This window comes from Choloepus didactylus, chromosome 3 (assembly GCF_015220235.1).
Source record: "Choloepus didactylus isolate mChoDid1 chromosome 3, mChoDid1.pri, whole genome shotgun sequence".
Classification (NCBI taxonomy): domain Eukaryota; kingdom Metazoa; phylum Chordata; class Mammalia; order Pilosa; family Megalonychidae; genus Choloepus; species Choloepus didactylus.
In genome coordinates, this window is record NC_051309.1 from 112,936,474 (window position 1) to 112,954,055 (window position 17,582).

The following is a 17,582-nucleotide window of genomic DNA, read 5'->3' on the forward strand; positions in this document are numbered from 1 at the left end:
CACAGTATGTAACATTGGATTAATGGGAGGTGAATAGGGAGTGAAAAATAGATATTGCAGGTTGGAAACCTGGTGATACTGTATAGTGATATTGTATAGTGGGAAACATTTGCTAAAACTTACCCCTATGGTGATTTTTAAGGCAAGCCATGTACCAACTGAGCTTATGGCTTTTGAAAACAATAGGAAAGAACCAGTATGTTAATAAGCTATTAATGGTTGCCACTAGCATGGAAATATAAGATGAGATGAGGAAATAATTATCTGATCTTGATCTCTGGAATAGAAATAATCCAAAGATCAAGAGCCTAAAATTGTTAGTATAGGCAGTTCATCTGGAACTGAAATAATGAGGTTCCAGATTGAAAACTGCCTTGAAAACCAGAGGTCCAGTTGAATGAAGTACTTGTCATTGTAGCAAACTTGAAATGAAGTTTGTTACTTTCTCATCTGTGGTAGTTTAAAGCTGTTATGTACCCCAGAAAAGGCCATGTTCTTTTGATCCTTCCTTGTGGGTGCAGACCTGTTATAGATGGGGCCTTTGATTAGGTTATTCCAATTGAGATGTGACCCACCTCATTCAAGGTGAGTGTTAATCCTCTTACTGGAGTTCTTTATAAGAGGATAAAACATACTGAAGTGAAGAGATGAGATTAAGAGAAACACCCAGAGAAGTTTAGAGAAAAAGCCACAAATGGAGAAGCCAGAAGCTGAAGCAATGAAACCTGGGATAGAAGGATGAGGAGATACTGGCTATGTGCCTTCCCATGTGACAGAGGTGTCCCAGATGCCAGCAGCCTGTCTTCAAAGTCCAGGAATTGTCCTGCTGATGCCTTGAGTTGGACATTTTCATGGTCTGAGAACTGTAAATTGTAAGCTAATAAATCTCCACTGTAAAAGCCAATCCATTTCTGGTATATTGCATTCTGGCAGCTTTAGCAAACTGGAACACCCACAAGCCTGCTTTTTTTTTTTTTTTCAGATTGCTTCGAGGAAGCTACCACCACCATTAATGGGAAAAAAAATGACAGTATAGTAAATTCAAATTCAAGGATTTTAGTGTTGACCAAGAAAAAGATTTGACCACTGTCAGTAACTCAAGCTATTCATCGTAGGGGGACATTTATGACAGGTTTCTGTGAGAGGGAGAGTCCCTCAGGGCAGTAAACATCCCAGAGGTCACTGTGAGGGAGCCACCAGTGGGGAAGCAGGACAAAGGAAAACTCCCAACCTCCTGGGGGAGAGGAGAAAGGAGTGGGGGTTGCTTTCCTGTCTAGGATGCCACAGATTCTGTAGATCTAGGAGCCTCAGAGCCAGAGAGTTCCAAGGTGTCAAAGCAATTTAATTGAGGCCTTGTAGGTGCAGGATCTTATAAATTGAGAACAGATGTTGGACCAGTTTCACAGGGTATGCAAAGCAGGTTGTCTCTAGTGATTAAACAATTGGTTATTTGGGCTGTTTTAGAAACAACTGGATGTATACCTCAAAAGTTTGGTGTTGAAGGGTTTTTCTAATAGACACAGGCTGCTGGTGTGAAGAAGTAAACAACATACAGGGCCACTACACAGAGGCTGTATTTATGCTTGTTTGTGTGTGTGTGTATGTGTGTGTGTGTGTGTGTGTGAGAGAGAGAGAGAGAGAGAGAGTAGAAAAAGAAGAAATCAATCTATTGAGAACTTCAGGAAATAATTTTGGTTGTGGCTTCTGGCTCATGGAACTGACTGGAAGCAAATACGTCAGGACTCCTAAGGTTTTTTGGGAATCAGATGACCAAATAAATTATTAGCCTGGAATAACCCCTCAAAAAAACAAAACAAAACAAAAAAACAAAAAACAACTTTGTCTATCTTAACCAATAAAATTATAGTAGTGGCCTTTTAAATGTAACCTTAAAACACAGGGAGAAATTGTAGTAGTAGCCTTTCAAATGTAACCTTAAAACTGTAAGCAAGCTGTGAAGTTGAGCTCTTAGTCTCACAGAGGAGCAATATATAAATGTAAAGTCTGCACCCAGGTATGAATAAGCTTTCATCTATCGCTTCAGACTTGGGGGCACAATGCCCAGATATCAGAGAGGATATAAATCCTAAAGGAAGTAGTAAATAACTGTGATAAGGAACTAATGAAATCCTCCAGACCCCTGTACCGGTTATCCAAGATTATTATCTTTGTGTCTAACTTTTATAAAAGCCAACTGAAAATCACTACACAGAGGCAGATTTGGGAAGTTTCCCCTGCCCTCCCACTGGTGTAAATAAACCTCTTTTTCCTCCTCAGTTTGTTTTGTGTCTGTATGTTTAAGCTGTGCTGAGCAATGAACCCAAATTTGGGTATGTGTATGCTCATCAACAAAATAATATTGGGTCACCAACTTGCATGATCAGGAGGAAGGCTGAAAAAGGTGGATGTCTGTCAGGTAGGGGCTAATTCCCAATGCTAACTTTGGGTGTGACATGGAAGACATTGGACAAAGCCAGAATCTGAGACCACATACAACATGGGTAAAAAAATACCTCTCAGAAATCAGAAATGAAGTCTAATTAAGGAAATCTCCCATTGCTGGAAGAGGAGGTATACAAAATGCTTATCCTCTAGAATTTCATCATTGCGATGGACCAATATCTTCTGTGTGCGTCCCATTCCACCTCTCTCTGAAGTTGAGTTTGTAATTATGATCATGCTGTCTCTTCTCCATCATCACACAAGGCTACATATCTACTGAATGTTTATGCCCTCCTATAGTGCAGAACTTTTGCTGAGAAGGAGCTGCCCAGCTGTGTTCTATAGTTCTCTGGCTCCCTTGCATTTCAGTGTTACTATGAATCTAGTTCTTGACAGTGGAATGCAATTCTGAACCAGGTGTGTATTTTTCCCTGCTTCTTTAAAACCCTCATGCCTTGATTCAGGAAAACACTAATTTGGAAACTGTGTTTTGAAGTTACAAAAGCCACTAGGAAGAAAAATCACAGCTCATTGCTTTAGAGCTTGGAGGAGAACCAACTCTTCTAAGAACAGGAATTCTATCTTTGGACTTCATTTGAAAAATAAACTAATATAAGTTTTTGGCATTATGCATTCAAATCATCAATACTTTAATGCAAATATGTGTTTGCTATTTAAAAGTCAAAATTCTCAAAATAAATAAACTTAGTTTCATTTTATAGCGACTTTGAATTGATGATATGTTTGATGGGAGTATTGTCAGTTTTTGTCTTCAAATAAATGACACACAGGATTTTAAAAACGATTCCTCATTTTTTATTGTGTTATCTGAGCTATCATCTTTAGTAATTCATCATGGTCCTAAGTTTTATATAATATCACCTTGTTCTTTAAATTGTAGAGGACTAAGAAATCATTTGTCTTCATGTTCTTCTTAAAGCTTTGAAGGGGTTTTCAGACAACTATTTCCTCACCATTCCCACTATTAGTATTCCAGCTTCACCTCAGAATAGCATAAAGATAGGGTAAAAGCAGAGCACTGACTCGGCAACAGGTGACACAGGATGAATGGAATGGGATGGATGAGGTGTGACGTGAGGGATAGCATGGGATGAGATGGAAGTGCTATATACTAGCAGGGTCTACCTAGGTGAGAAGGGAGGAAAATTTCATAAATTTTTAGACCACATTAGCCTGGACAACTATTCTCAAGTAAGGGAACAATTTCAGTCTGGTCTGTTTTGCAAAGCCTTGCAATGAAAAGGTCAAGAGTGTTGACTAGGTAATGGGTGCTTTTTTTTCTCTTTTACCTTTATCATGTAGACAGAGAAAGTTTAATTTCAGCAACATCCCTTCATTATTTAGTCTTTAGCCATTTTTATCAAGATTTGCTTCTTAGCATCAATTCTTTGAATACATAAACATCTTTAAAGTCTGAAAATTTTTCTTGGAGAAGCCTGGGGTGTGACTGTAGTACCCAACATTTAGAGTCAGTTTCTTTTGCGTAAAACCTCATTCTACTCTTCACTGATCCAGAGTCCCCACTGAGTTCCCACTGGGTTGTTCTACTTGGATTCTCCTTCCCTATGTAGAGTTCTCAGTGGATCCTCAGTTGCTCAGAAATTTGTTACTACCATGACTGCACATTTTGAATCAATTTATCCAACCACACATCCTGCAAACTCTATCCACTCACTGCACTTCATTATCTAAGAATACACAGTGCCCTGCTAAATAAAGGTTCATGCATTATCAGGGTCACTACCTTTTAGGATCACAAAGCAGAAGACCTAAATGTTTCAATGCTTTCCTTAGCCTAGTGCATAAACACAGGCTCAGGAGTCAAATTCATGAAAATTAATTTATCCTCTCAGGCCACTTAGGGCTGCCCATGCAGATCCATTCCTAGGCTATTTCTGAAGGTTAGAAGAAGAGAAAACTCAATAGTTGAGATCTCTGGTACAGATGAGAATTCTGTGCGAGGACATAGAACAATATTCTGATGCCTTTTCATTCCTGTACCAGGATCCTTTTCTCCAGCCTTTCCAATTCATTTTAAAATGAACTACAGCAACTTGCTATAAACTGATCAGAGAATTTCACTGATAATTAAGTGTGTAGACAATCAAAAGAGGCCTCCATTTTGTCCTGAAATGTCAGACCAGGCAGAAGTTCAAGTTCTTTAGAAGGAAATCGGGCCATTCATCATTGATTATGTGTCTTGTCAGAGGCATTCCTTTTTAATTAATACAGTGCCTTTGTGATTGTGACATTATATCTAGACAGTAATTATGCTAATTTCCCCTAATTGTGATATCATCTGCTTTTCAATAGCCAAACAATCTAACCTTTAAAACCTATAGCAGTTGTTTTGCATCTTTGCAAAACCAGGGTGACAATAACCTTGGAGAACAATGGAGACATTATTTTCAAGGTCTTTTCTCCTGAATTCAGTTAAACAGAATGTTTCACTCTTTTCCTCAGACCTATACTCTTTAAAAATTTTTTATTATGCAGTGCATGCTCATTAAGGAAAATGGTTAATTCTGCTACTAATAACCAAAGACATATACATTGTATGTATGCATATTTTCTTTTCTCTAGGCATCCATAACAGACATTTGCCATTCCTATTGAACACCCAGGATTTGTGTTTGGGGAATTTCCATGTTATGATGTAGATACAGACTTCCATTTTAGAAGCAGAAAATTTGTATTCTCATTTTCACCTAGCTGCTCTCAGAGCTAAGTGCAAATACATAGCTGAGACCAATTTGAAGCAGCCATCCTTGACTTTGGATTGAAAGCTCTTGAAGCAAAACAGACAGAGGCAGCAGCAGTTCTAGCAGGGGTCCCTAGTGCCTGGTTTTTGTGATAAAAATGCTGCAGGTAATCATGATTTGATCAGCTCTTCTAGTGGCAATGTGGCTTACTGAGTGGTTCTGGGGTGTGGTTTTTGTATTGCTGGTGATGGTGTGATATCCTAGTTTTCCAGATCTGCTATCACAAATACCACAAATAGGTTTTAGCATAACAACAGGAATTTATTGGCTCATGGTTTTGAGGCTAGAAGTCCAAAATCAAGATATTGGCTAGGCTTGCTTTCTCCCAGAGTCGGGAGTGTTTTGGTGCTGGCTGCTGACCATCTTTGGGGTTCCTTGGCTTGCATCTCTACCTCCCCTCACAAGGTGATCTCTACTTTTCCAGTTTCTGCTGACTTCTGCCCTCTGGCTCCTCTCTGGCCTTCTCAACTTCTGGCTTCCTGCTTCTTCTCTTTATAAGTTCTCCAGCAATATGAATCAAGACCTACCCTCATTCATTGGGCCACACCTTAACTAAAAATAATGTCTTCAAAAGGTCTTATTTACAATGTATTCCTATCCATAGGGATTCAGATTATAATTAAGAACATGTGTTTCTGGGGTACATAATTCAACCTGTTATACATGGCAACAGGCTTGTTCTTCCAACTCCCCAAGAGAATCTGTGACTAACCTGATTTGTTTTATAAAATTCCTTTTGACTTAAGATTACTTGAGTTAGTGTCTATTATTTGCAACTAAAAGCAAATCAGTGGATTTACATCAGTGGGTTTTTTTTTGTTAAGTGGTTGAAATCATATTTCAATATGTTTCCAAGTCTGGTATAAATTCTGTGTGTGGGCTGAGATTTTATGGAGGAATTTCTTGCATCTAGTTTCAGGGTTATGTCCATAATAAGGGTGAGCATTAATAATGAAATTCAGTTGCATTTATGAAGAGAGGAACCAATCTTTCTACTTTTTAATGAGTTCCTTTTCATGTCCTTCAACCAAGGTTTTGCTTGTTGATTTGATGATTATTTCTCAGGACTCTTTAAATGAGATGGATTGTTGATATCCCCATTAGACTTTTGCTCAATGGACTCTCCATTCTTTTTCTTAAAAGTTTTATTGATATATAATTCATACCTATTTAAAGTATACAATTCAGTTGTCTTTAGTTTATTTAAAGAGTTGTGCAGCCATCACAATAATCTAATTTTAGAACATTCTCATGATCCCCAAAAGAAAACTTGTACCCATTGGCAGTCACTCCCCCACTCCTCTCCTCCCTCTCTCCTTTAGCTCTAGGCAACCAGTAATCTGCTTTTATTTATAGATTTACTTATTCTGGACATTTCATATAATGAAATCACAATATGTGGTCTTTTGTGGCTGCCTTCTTTCCCTTAGCATAATGAATGGTTTTGTGGTTTATCCATATAAATACTAAATAAATATTTCATTTCTTTCTATAAATTGCTGAATAAAATTCCATTTTATGGATATACCATATTTTGTTTATTCATTCATCAATTAATGGGCATTTTGGTTGTTTCCACTTTTTGGCAATTATGAAATGCTCCTATGAACATCTATGTACAAATTTTATATGGACATGTGTTTTCTTATACATATGCCTAGGGGTAGAGTTGCTGGATCCTATGAAAACATTATGTTTAACATTTTGTGGAACTGCCAAACTGTTTTCCATACAGCCGCACCATTTAAAATTCCTACCAGCCATATATGAAAGTTTCAATTTCTCCGCATCCTTACCAACACGTTATTGTCTATCTTTTTGAGTGTAGCTATTCTAGTGGATGTGAAGTTATTTCTCCTTGTGATTTTGATTTGTATTTTCATAATAATTGATGATGTTGAGCATCTTTTCATGTGCTTATTGGCCATTCATCTACATTCCTTGAAGATGTGTCTATTCAAATCATTTGCCCATTTTTTATATACAAGGCCCTTCCCCCTAAATATAGAGAGAGTTTTACTTCTTCCTTTCAAAACTGGATGCCTTATATTTCTTTTTCTTGCTTAATTGCTCTGGTTAGAACCTCCAGTACAGGTTGAATACAAGTGTCAAGAGTGAGCATTTGGGTCATTTTTCCCACTTAAGGGAAGAAGAATTCAGTCTTTTACCATTAATTATGAGGTTAACTGTAGATTTTTCATGAACACCCTTTAATCAGCTTGAGGAAATCCCCACAATTCCCTTCTATTTCTAGTGTTTGAGTTTAATTTATCAGGAAAAGTTGTTGGATTTTGTCAACTGCCTTTCCTGTACCTATCAAAATGATCATGTGTTTCTGTCCTTTATTCTATTAATATGGTGTGTAGCATCAATTGATATTTGGATGTTAAACCAACCTTACATTTCTGAGGTAACTCAGAAATGGGGTATAATCATTTCTATATGTTGCTGAATTTGGTTTGCTAATATTCTGTTGAGGATTTTTGCATCTACTTCATAAGGAGTCTTGGTCTATTGTTTTCTTTTTTGTGATGTCTTCCTCTGGCTTGAATGTCACAGTAATATGGCCTTCATAGAATGAATTGGGAAGTGTTCCCTCCTCTTCCATTCTCTGGAAGTATTTGTGAAGTATTGGTATTAATTCGTTTTTAAATGTTTGGTATAATTCACCAGTGAATCCATTTGAGCCTGAGTTTTGCTCTGTAGGATGTTTTAAAATTACTGATTCAAATACTTTACTATTTATAATTCTATTCAGATTTTCTATTTCTTCTTGAGTCAGCTTTGTTAATTTGAATCATTCTAGGAATTTGGCCATTTCATCTAAGTTATTTAATATGTTGCCATATAGTTATTCATACTATTCACTCATTTCTGTAAGGTTGGTTGTGATGTCATTCTTTCATTCCTGAATTTAGTATTTTGAGTCTTCTTTCTCTTTTTCTTGGTCAGCATAACTAAATATTTTTCCATTTTTTTTTTTGTCTTTCCAAAGAATCAACTTTTAGCTTCATTGATATTGTCTATTGTTTTTCTCTTTTAAATTTTATTGTTCTTTTTTTCTCTGATCTTTATGATTTCCTTTCTTGTGCTTACTTTGTCTTGAGTTTCCTAACCTTTTTCTGATTTTCTCAAATGGAAGTTAGTTTATTGATTTGTGATCTTTTTTAAAAATAAAATCAGAATATGATTGATCTCTTTAAGTATGCTTTATTTGTATCCTATAAGTTTCAGTATACTGTTTTTAATTTTTATTGAACTCAAAGTATTTTCTAATTTCCCCTGTGATTTATTCTTTGATCCTTTGGTTATTTAGGAGCATGTTGTTTTATTTCCACTTATTTGTGTATTTCCCAAATACTCTGTGCCATTGATTTCTAATTTAAATCCATTGTGTCAGAAAGCCACACTGTATAATTTGAGTCCTTTTAAATCTACTGAGAGTTTCCTTATGGCCTAGAATGTGGTCTGTCTTGGAGAAGGCACTGTGTGTTGCTCTTGAGAAGAATCTGTATTCTGCTGTTGTTGGGTGGAGTGTTGTATAGAGGTCTGTTAGATCTAGTTGGTTTACAGTATTGTTGAAGTCTTCTATATCCTTGTTGATCTTCTATTTAGTTATTCTATTCATTGTTGAAAGTGGTGTATTGAAGTCTTCACCTATTATTGTTTAATTGCCCATTTATCCACTCAAATCAGTCAATTTTCATTTCATTTGTTTGGGGCTCTCTTGATAGGTGCAAATTTACAAAAGTTATATATTCTCTGATGATTGATACTTTGATCATTATAAAATGTCTTTCTTTATCTGTGGTAACAGGTTTTGTTTTAAAGTCTATTTGGTCTGATACTAGTTTAGCCACTTCAGCTCTTTTACGACTGCAATTTACATGGTAAATCTTTTTCCATCTTTTTACCTTCAAGCTATTTGTATCTTGAATTGAAAATGTGTCCCTTTTAAATGGCATATCACTGGATCTTGTTATATTTTATCCACATTTAATGTTATACAGTTATAAATAATACAGTTTTACATCTGTCATTCTCAAATTATTTTTTCCTATATCTCTCATGACTATTTTTTTTCCCTCTATTCTTCCTCTTTTGTATGTAGTGGATATTTTCTAGTGTACCATTGTGGTGGTCTGGAGCTATATAACCCAGAAAAACATGTTCTTAGACATAATCCTTTCCTCTGACTGTGAATCTATTGTAAGTAGAATCTTTTGATGAGCTTACTTCAGTTAAGGTGCAGCCCAACTCAATCAGGATGGATCTAACTCCTATTACTGGAGTCCTTTATAAGTGGTTCGAATAGAGGGAGAGAAAGCCACAGGAAGCAATAAATTGAAAGTCAACAAGGCCTCGAAGAGAAAGGAGAAAAATGCCAACATGTCCATTGCCATTTGACAGAAAAGCCAAGTACTGAAGAGCACCATAGAGGAGCCCCAGAATACCAGTATTCAGGAAGAAAGCATCACCTTGCTGATGCCTCAGTTTTGGGCTTCTCCCAGCCTCAAACCATGAACCAATAGATTCCCATTATTGAGGCCAACCCAATGCATGGTATTTGTTTTATCTATGAAGAAACTAAAATGACCATTTTAATTCCTTTGGTGATATTTTAGTTATATTTTTTCAGTTATTTTCTTGGTGATTTCTCTATGGCTTACAACATATATGTTAATTTATCAGAATCTACTTTAGATTTATACTTTTCTCCCATGTAGCTCCATTCCTTCCCCTTTGGTTGTTATTATTTTTATACATATTATATCTCTATATGTTACACAACCAATAGTACAGTGCTACAACTGTTGCTTTAAATACACCTTTAAAGAAGCTAAGAGAAGAAAGGAGAGAAAATGTATATTAATAGACTCTTTTTTCATTTTTATCATCTATCTATCTGTCATGTATGTGTCCAATCAACCTTCTTAATTTCTGTATTTCTTCCTGTACATTCTTTTTACCATCTTGTGTCATTTCTTTACTCCAACATAACTTCATTCCCACCCTCTCTTCAGTGTTATAATTGGCAGATATATTGCATTTCTATATGTTATAGGTTCAACAATACAATTTTTTTATTATTCATTTTATTGAGATATATTCACATACCACACAGTCATGCAAAACAAATCATACATTTGATTGTTCACAGTACCTTTACGTAGTTGTACATTCATTACCAAAATCAATCCCCGACACCCTCATTACCACACACACAAAAATAACCAGAATAATAATTAAAGTGAAAAGGAGCAACTAAAGTAAAAAAGAACACTGGGTGCCCTTGTCTGTTTGTTTGTTTGTTTGTTTCCTTCCCCCACCTTTCCACTCATCCATCCACAAACTAGACAAACAGGAATGTGATCCTTATGCCCCCCCCCCCAATCCCACTGTCCCCCCTCATAAGCCACATTTTTATACAATTGTCTTCAAGATTCATGGGTTCTGGGTTGTAGTTTGATAGTTTCAGGTATCCACCACCAGCTACCCCAATTCATTAGAACCTAAAAAGGGTCGTCTATATTGTGTGTAAGAGTGCCCACCAGAGTGACCTCTCGGCTCCTTTTGGAATCTCTCTGCCACTGAAGCTTATTTCATTTCCTTTCACATCCCCCTTTTGGTCAAGAAGATGTTCTCCATCCCACGATGCCGGGTCTCTATTCCTCCCCAGGAGTCATATTCCACGTTGCCAGGGAGATTCACTCCCCTGGGTGTCTGATCCCACGTAGGGGGGAGGGCAGTGATTTCACCTTTCAAGTTGGCTTAGCTAGAGAGAGAGGGCCACATCTGAGCAACAAAGAGGCATTCAGGAAGAGACTCTTAGGCACAAATATAGGGAGGCCTAGCCTCTCCTTTGCAGCAACAGTCTTCCCAAGGGCAAATTCCGTGGTAGAGGGCTCAATCCATCAAGCCACCAATCCCCTAGGTCTGTGGGCATGTTAGCAACCATCGAGGTAGGGCAGGCCAATACCCCTGCATTCTCCACCAGCTCCTCAAGGGGGCTCTGCATATTTTTTCCTTGTTTTTTTTTTTTTTTTTAAACTTTTTTTTTCTCTAAATCAACTGTATGAAAAATAAAACAAAAACAAAAAACATACAATAAAAGAATATTTGAAAGAGACCATAACAAGGGAGTTAGAAAAAGACAACTAACCTAAGATAACTACTTTACTTCCAATGTTTTCTTACTCTATCCCAAGAAAGTAACCTAATATAGCAACATTTCTGTGAACTTGGTCCTACTATACCCATCAGAAATTAACAGACCATAGTCATTCCTGGGCATTCCCAGAACATTAAATTTACCCACAATAGCTTATCTGTTCTTCTTGGATTATTGTTCCCCCTTCCTTAATTGCTCTCTATTGCTAGTTACCCTACATTCTACATTATAAACCATTCGTTTTGCATTTTTCTAAGTTCACATTAGTGGTAGCATATAGTATTTCTCTTTTTGTGCCTGGCTTATTTCGCTCAGCATTATGTCTTCAAGGTTCATCCATGTTGTCATATGTTTCACAACATCATTCCTTCTTACTGCCATGTAGTATTCCATCGTGTGTATATACCACATTTTATTTATCCACTCATCTGTTGAAGGACATTTGGGTTGTTTCCATCTCTTGGCAATTGTGAATAATGCTGCTATGAACATTCGTGTGCAGATATCTGTTCGTGTCACTGCTCTCCGATCTTCCGGGTTTATACCGAGAAGTGCAATCGCTGGATTGAAGAGTATCTCTATATCTAGTATTCTAAGGAACTGCCAGACTTACTTCCAGAGTGGCTGAACCATTATACAGTCCCACCAACAATGAATAACAGTTCCAAATTCTTCACATCCCCTCCAGCATTTGTAGTTTCCTGTTTGTTTAATGGCAGCCATTCTAATTGGTGTGAGATGGTATCTCACTGTGGTCTTAATTTGCATCTCTCTAATAGCTAGTGAAGCTGAACATTTTTTCATGTGCTTCTTGGCCATTTGTATTTCCTCTTCAGAGAACTGTCTTTTCATACCTTTTGCCCATTTTTAAATTGGGCTGTCTGTACTATTGTCATTGAGTTGTAGGATTTCTTTATATATGCAAGATGTCAGTCTTTTGTCAGATACATGGTTTCCAAAAATTTTTTCCCATTGAGTTGGCTGCCTCTTTACTTTTTTGAGAAATTCCTTTGAGGTACAGAAACTTCTAAGCTTGAGGAGTTCCCATTTATCAATTTTTTCTTTTGTAGCTTGTGCTTTGGGTATAAAGTCTAGGAAGTGGCCACCTAATACAAGGTCTTGAAGATGTTTTCCTACATTATCTTCTAGGAGTTTTATGGTGCTTTCTTTTATATTGAGATCTTTGGTCCATTTTGAGTTAATTTTTGTGTAGGGTGTGAGGTAGGGGTCCTCTTTCATTCTTTTAGATATGGATATCCAACTCTCCCAGCCCCATTTGTTGAAAAGACCATTATTACCCAGTTCAGTGACTTTGGGGGCCTTATCAAAGATCAGTTGGCCATAGATCTGGGGGTCTACCTCCGAATTCTCAATTTGATTCCATTGATCTATATGTCTGTCTTTGTGCCAGTACCATGCTGCATTGACAACTGTGGCTTTATAATAAGCTTCAAAGTCAGGGAGTGTAAGTCCTCCCACTTGGTTTTTCTTTTTTAGAGTGTCTTTAGCAATTCGAGGCATCTTCTCTTTCCAAATAAATTTGATTACTAGCCTTTCCAAGTCTGCAAAGTAGGTTGTTGGAATTTTGATTGGGATTGTATTGAATCTGTAGATGAGTTTGGGTAGAATTGATATCTTAATGACATTTAGCCTTCCTATCCATGAACATGGAATATTTTTCCATCTTTTAAGGTCCCCTTCTATTTCTTTTAATAGAGTTATGTAGTTTTCTTTGTATAGGTCTTTTACATCTTTGGTTAAGTTGATTCCTAGGTACTTGATTTTTTTAGTTGCTATTGAAAATGGTATCTTTTTCTTGAGTGTCTCTTCAGTTTGTTCATTTCTAGCATATAGAAATATTACTGACTTGTGTGCATTAATCTTGTATCCTGCTACTTTGCTAAATTTGTTTATTAGCTCTAGTAGCTGTAATGTTGATTTCTCGGAGTTTTCCAGATATAAGATCATATCATCTGCAAACAATGACAGTTTTACTTCTTCCTTTCCAATTTGGATGCCTTTTATTTCTTTGTCTTGCTGGATTGCCCTGGCTAGCACTTCCAGCACAATGTTGAATAACAGTGGTGATAGCGGGCATCCTTGGCTTGTTCCTGATCTTAGGGGGAAGGCTCTCAGTCTCTCACCATTGAGTACTATGCTGGCTGTGGGTTTTTCATATATGCTCTTTATCACATTGAGGAAGTTTCCTTCAATTCCTACCTTTTGAAGTGTTTTTATCAAAAACAGATGTTGGATTTTGTCAAATGCTTTTTCAGCATCTATTGAGATGATCATTTGATTTTTCCCTTTTGATTTGTTAATGTGTTGTAATACATTGATTGTTTTTCTTATGTTGAACCATCCTTGCATGCCTGGAATGAACCCCACTTGGTCATGGTGTATGATTTTTTTTAATGTGTCTTTGGATTCGATTTGCAAGTATTTTGTTGAGGATTTTTGCATCTATATTCATTAGGGAGATTGGCCGGTAGTTTTCCTTTTTTGTAGCATCTTTGGTTTTGCTATTAGATTGATGTTAGCTTCATAAAATGAGTTAGGTAGTGTTCCATTTTCTTCAATGTTTTGAAAGAGTTTAAGTAAGGTTGGTGTCAGTTCTTTCTGGAAAGTTTGGTAGAATTCCCCTGTGAAGCCATCTGGCCCTGGGCCTTTATTTGTGGGAAGCTTTTTGATGACTGATTGGATCTCTTTGATTGTGATTGGTTGGTTGAGGTCTTCTGTTTCTTCTCTGGTCAGTCTAGGTTGTTCATATGTTTCCAGGAAATTGTTCATTTCCTCTACATTATCCAGTTTGTTGCCATACAGTTGTTCATAGTATCCTCTTATAATTTTTTTAATTTCCTCAGGATCTGCAGTAATGTCACCTTTCTCATTCATTATTTTGTTTATATGGGTCTTCTCTCTTTTTGATTTTGTCAGTCTAGCTAGGGGATTGTCAATCTTGTTTATCTTCTCAAAGAACCAACTTTTGGTATTATTTATCCTCTCTGTTGTTTTTTTGTTCTCTATGTCATTTGTTTCGGCTTTAATCCTTGTTATTTCTTTTCTTCTACTTGGTTTAGGATTGGTTTACTGTTCATTTTCTAGCTTTTTCAGTTGATCCATTAGTTCTTTGGTTTTGGCTCTTTCTTCCTTTTTAATGTATGCATTTAGTGCTATAAATTTCCCCCTCAGTACCACTTTTGCTGCATCCCATAGGTTTTGGTATGTTGTGTTCTCATTTTCATTCGTCTCTCTATATTTAGCAATTTCTCTTACTATTTCTTCTTTAACCCACTGATTGTTTAGGAGTGTGTTGTTTAACCTCCACGTGTTTGTGAATTTTCTAAGTCTCTTAGGATTATTGACTTCTAATTGTCTTCCATTGTGGTCAGAGAATGTGCTTTGAATAATTTCAATCTTTTTAAATTTATTGAGCCTTGTTTTATGTCCCAGCATATGATCTATTCTGGAGAAAGTCCTGTAAGCACTAGAGAAGTATGTGTATCCTGGTGATTTGGGATGTAATGTTCTATATATGTCTGTTAAATCCAATTCATTTATCAGATTGTTTAGGTTTTCAATTTCCGTATTGGTCTTCTGTCTGGTTGATCTATCTATAGATGAGAGTGATGTGTTGAAGTCTCACACAATTATTGTGGAAACATCAATTGCTTCCTTTAGTTTTGCCAGTGATTCTTTCATGTATTTTGTGGCACCTTGATTGGCTGCATCAACATTTATGATTGTTATTTCTTCTTGTTGAATTGCCCCTTTCATTAGTATGTAGTGGCCTTCTTTTTCTCTCAAAACATCCCTGCATTTAAGGTCTATTTTATCTGAGATTAATATTGCTACTCCTGCTTCTTTTGGTTGTAGCTGGCATGAAATATTTTTTCCATCTTTTCACTTTCAATTTCTTTGTGTCCCTGTGTCTAAGATGAGTCTCTTGTATGCAGCATATTGATGGTTCATTTTTTTTTGATCCATTCTGCAAATCTATAACTTTTAATTGGTAAGTTTAATCCATTTACATTCAACGTTATAACTGTGACGGCATTTCTTGAATTAGCCATCTTATCCTTTGGTTTATGTTTGTCATATATATTTTTCCCTCTCTATTAATATCCTTTAATGTACCCATACCGAATCTCTTTAGTACGGAACCTTTCTCCATGTCTCTCTCTTCTTTCTTTGTTTCTCTGTCTGTAGGGCTCCCTTTGGTATCTCCAGTAGGGGAAGCCTCTTGTTAGCAAATTCTCTCAGCATTTGTTTGTCTGGGAAAAATTTAAGCTCTCCCTCAAATTTGAAGGAGAGGTTTTCTGGATAAAGTATTCTTGGTTGGAAATTTTTCTCACTCAGAAATTTAAATATGTTGTGCCAGTGCCTTCTCGCTTCCATGGTGGCTGCTGAGTAGTCACTACTTAGTCTTATGCTGTTTCCTTTGTATGTGGTGAATTGCTTTTCTCTTGCTGCTTTCAGAACTTGCTCCTTCTCTTCCGTATTTGACAGTGTGATCAGAATATGTCTCGGAGTGGTCTTATTTGGATTTATTCTATTTGGAGTTCGCTGGGCATTTATGATTTGTGTATTTATGGTGTTTCGAAGATTTGGGAAGTTTTCCCCCACAATTTCTTTCAATACTCTTTCTAGACCTTTACCCTTTTCTTCTCCTTCTGGAACACCAATGAGTCTTATATTTGGATGTTTTATATTATCTATCAAATCCCTGAGGTCAATTTCAATTTTTTCGATTTTTTTCCCCATTCTTTTTTTTGTGCTTTCATTTTCCATTCTTTCATCTTCCAGGTCACTGATTCATTGTTCAACTTCCTCTAGTCTTGTACGATGAGTATCCAGAATCTTTTTAATTTGGTCAACAGTTTCTTTAATTTCCATAAGATCATCTATTTTTTTATTTAGTCTTGTAATGTCTTCTTTATGCTCTTCTAGTGTCTTCTTGATGTCCTTTATATCCTGTTCCATGCTCTTCTTGATGTCCTTTATATCCCGTGCCATGGTCTCATTGTTCATCTTTAGTTCTTTAATTAGTTGCTCAAAGTACTGTATTTCTTCTGATCTTTTGATTTGGGTGCTTGGGCTTGGGTTATCCATATCTTCTGTTTTTTTCATATGCTTTAAAATTTTCTGTTGTTTTTGGCCTCTTGGCATTTGCTTAACTTGGTAGGGTTCTTTTAGGATTTGTAGACCAACTGAAATCCTTATCTCTAATTTGTCAGGTCTACAGCTTCGTGGAGTACACTTCCTGTGACTAACCAGCAGGTGGCGTCCGTGAGCCAACTGTTCCCCTCAAGCCAGTTCTCCCCTGCTTTGCCTCTGTGGTGAGTGGGGGAGTAAGTCTTGTGGGGTCCAATTGGTGTACCAAGCTTGCGTGTGTAGTTGGTGTTGCCTGCCCTGTATATGGGGCGTGTTTCTGGGCAGTCAGGGAGGGGGGGTGGCCCTAACAAGCAAATCTCCCTGGTGATCCTAGAGTTTTAAATCTCCTGCAATAGTCTAATCCTTCAGTTCAGTCCTGCCACAGTTTGTCTCTGCCACTGACCCACAAGTCCTTGGTATTGGCGTGTGGCCCCTGAGACTTGTGAATGGGTCCCTCTTCCAGGCCTTTCACCCCCTGGTCCTCTGTTGAGGGATGACTGTGCTATGTCACAAGTGAGTGCCGTTCCCCCAGGGTGGCTCTGGGCTGCCGGTCTTTGTAGGGAGGCTCCCAGTCTACTGAAATGATGGCTGAATGGGGCTTGTTAATTCCCACTGTTCCACCTTCCCAAGTCTGTGACAACCAGCTGAGGGTGCAGGGAAGGCTAATGTCCACACCCAATTTTGTGGTGTATGCGTGTTATTTGAAGCACTTCCGTCACACTGGGTTGTCTGGGGCAGCTCTGGGCTATGGGGCCGGTGACAGGCAGGAGTGTTTCCTGTCCACCAGGATGATGGCTGTGAGCGGACACCCCCCTTTTCTTGGGAAGTTGTGTTGTTTAGTGAATTTTCTCAGCCACTGGATTATTGCCTTTTGTCTCAAAGCTCTCAGTTCTGCTCTTGTCCTGACCTGCCCAAATTGCAAGTCTTTGAAGCTTTCTGTATTGGGCTTCTTAGAGTAATTGTTTTAGAAAATGAAAAAAAAGATAAAAAAAAAGAAAAAAAAAAAAAGGGCCCTCTAGGCAGATCTAATA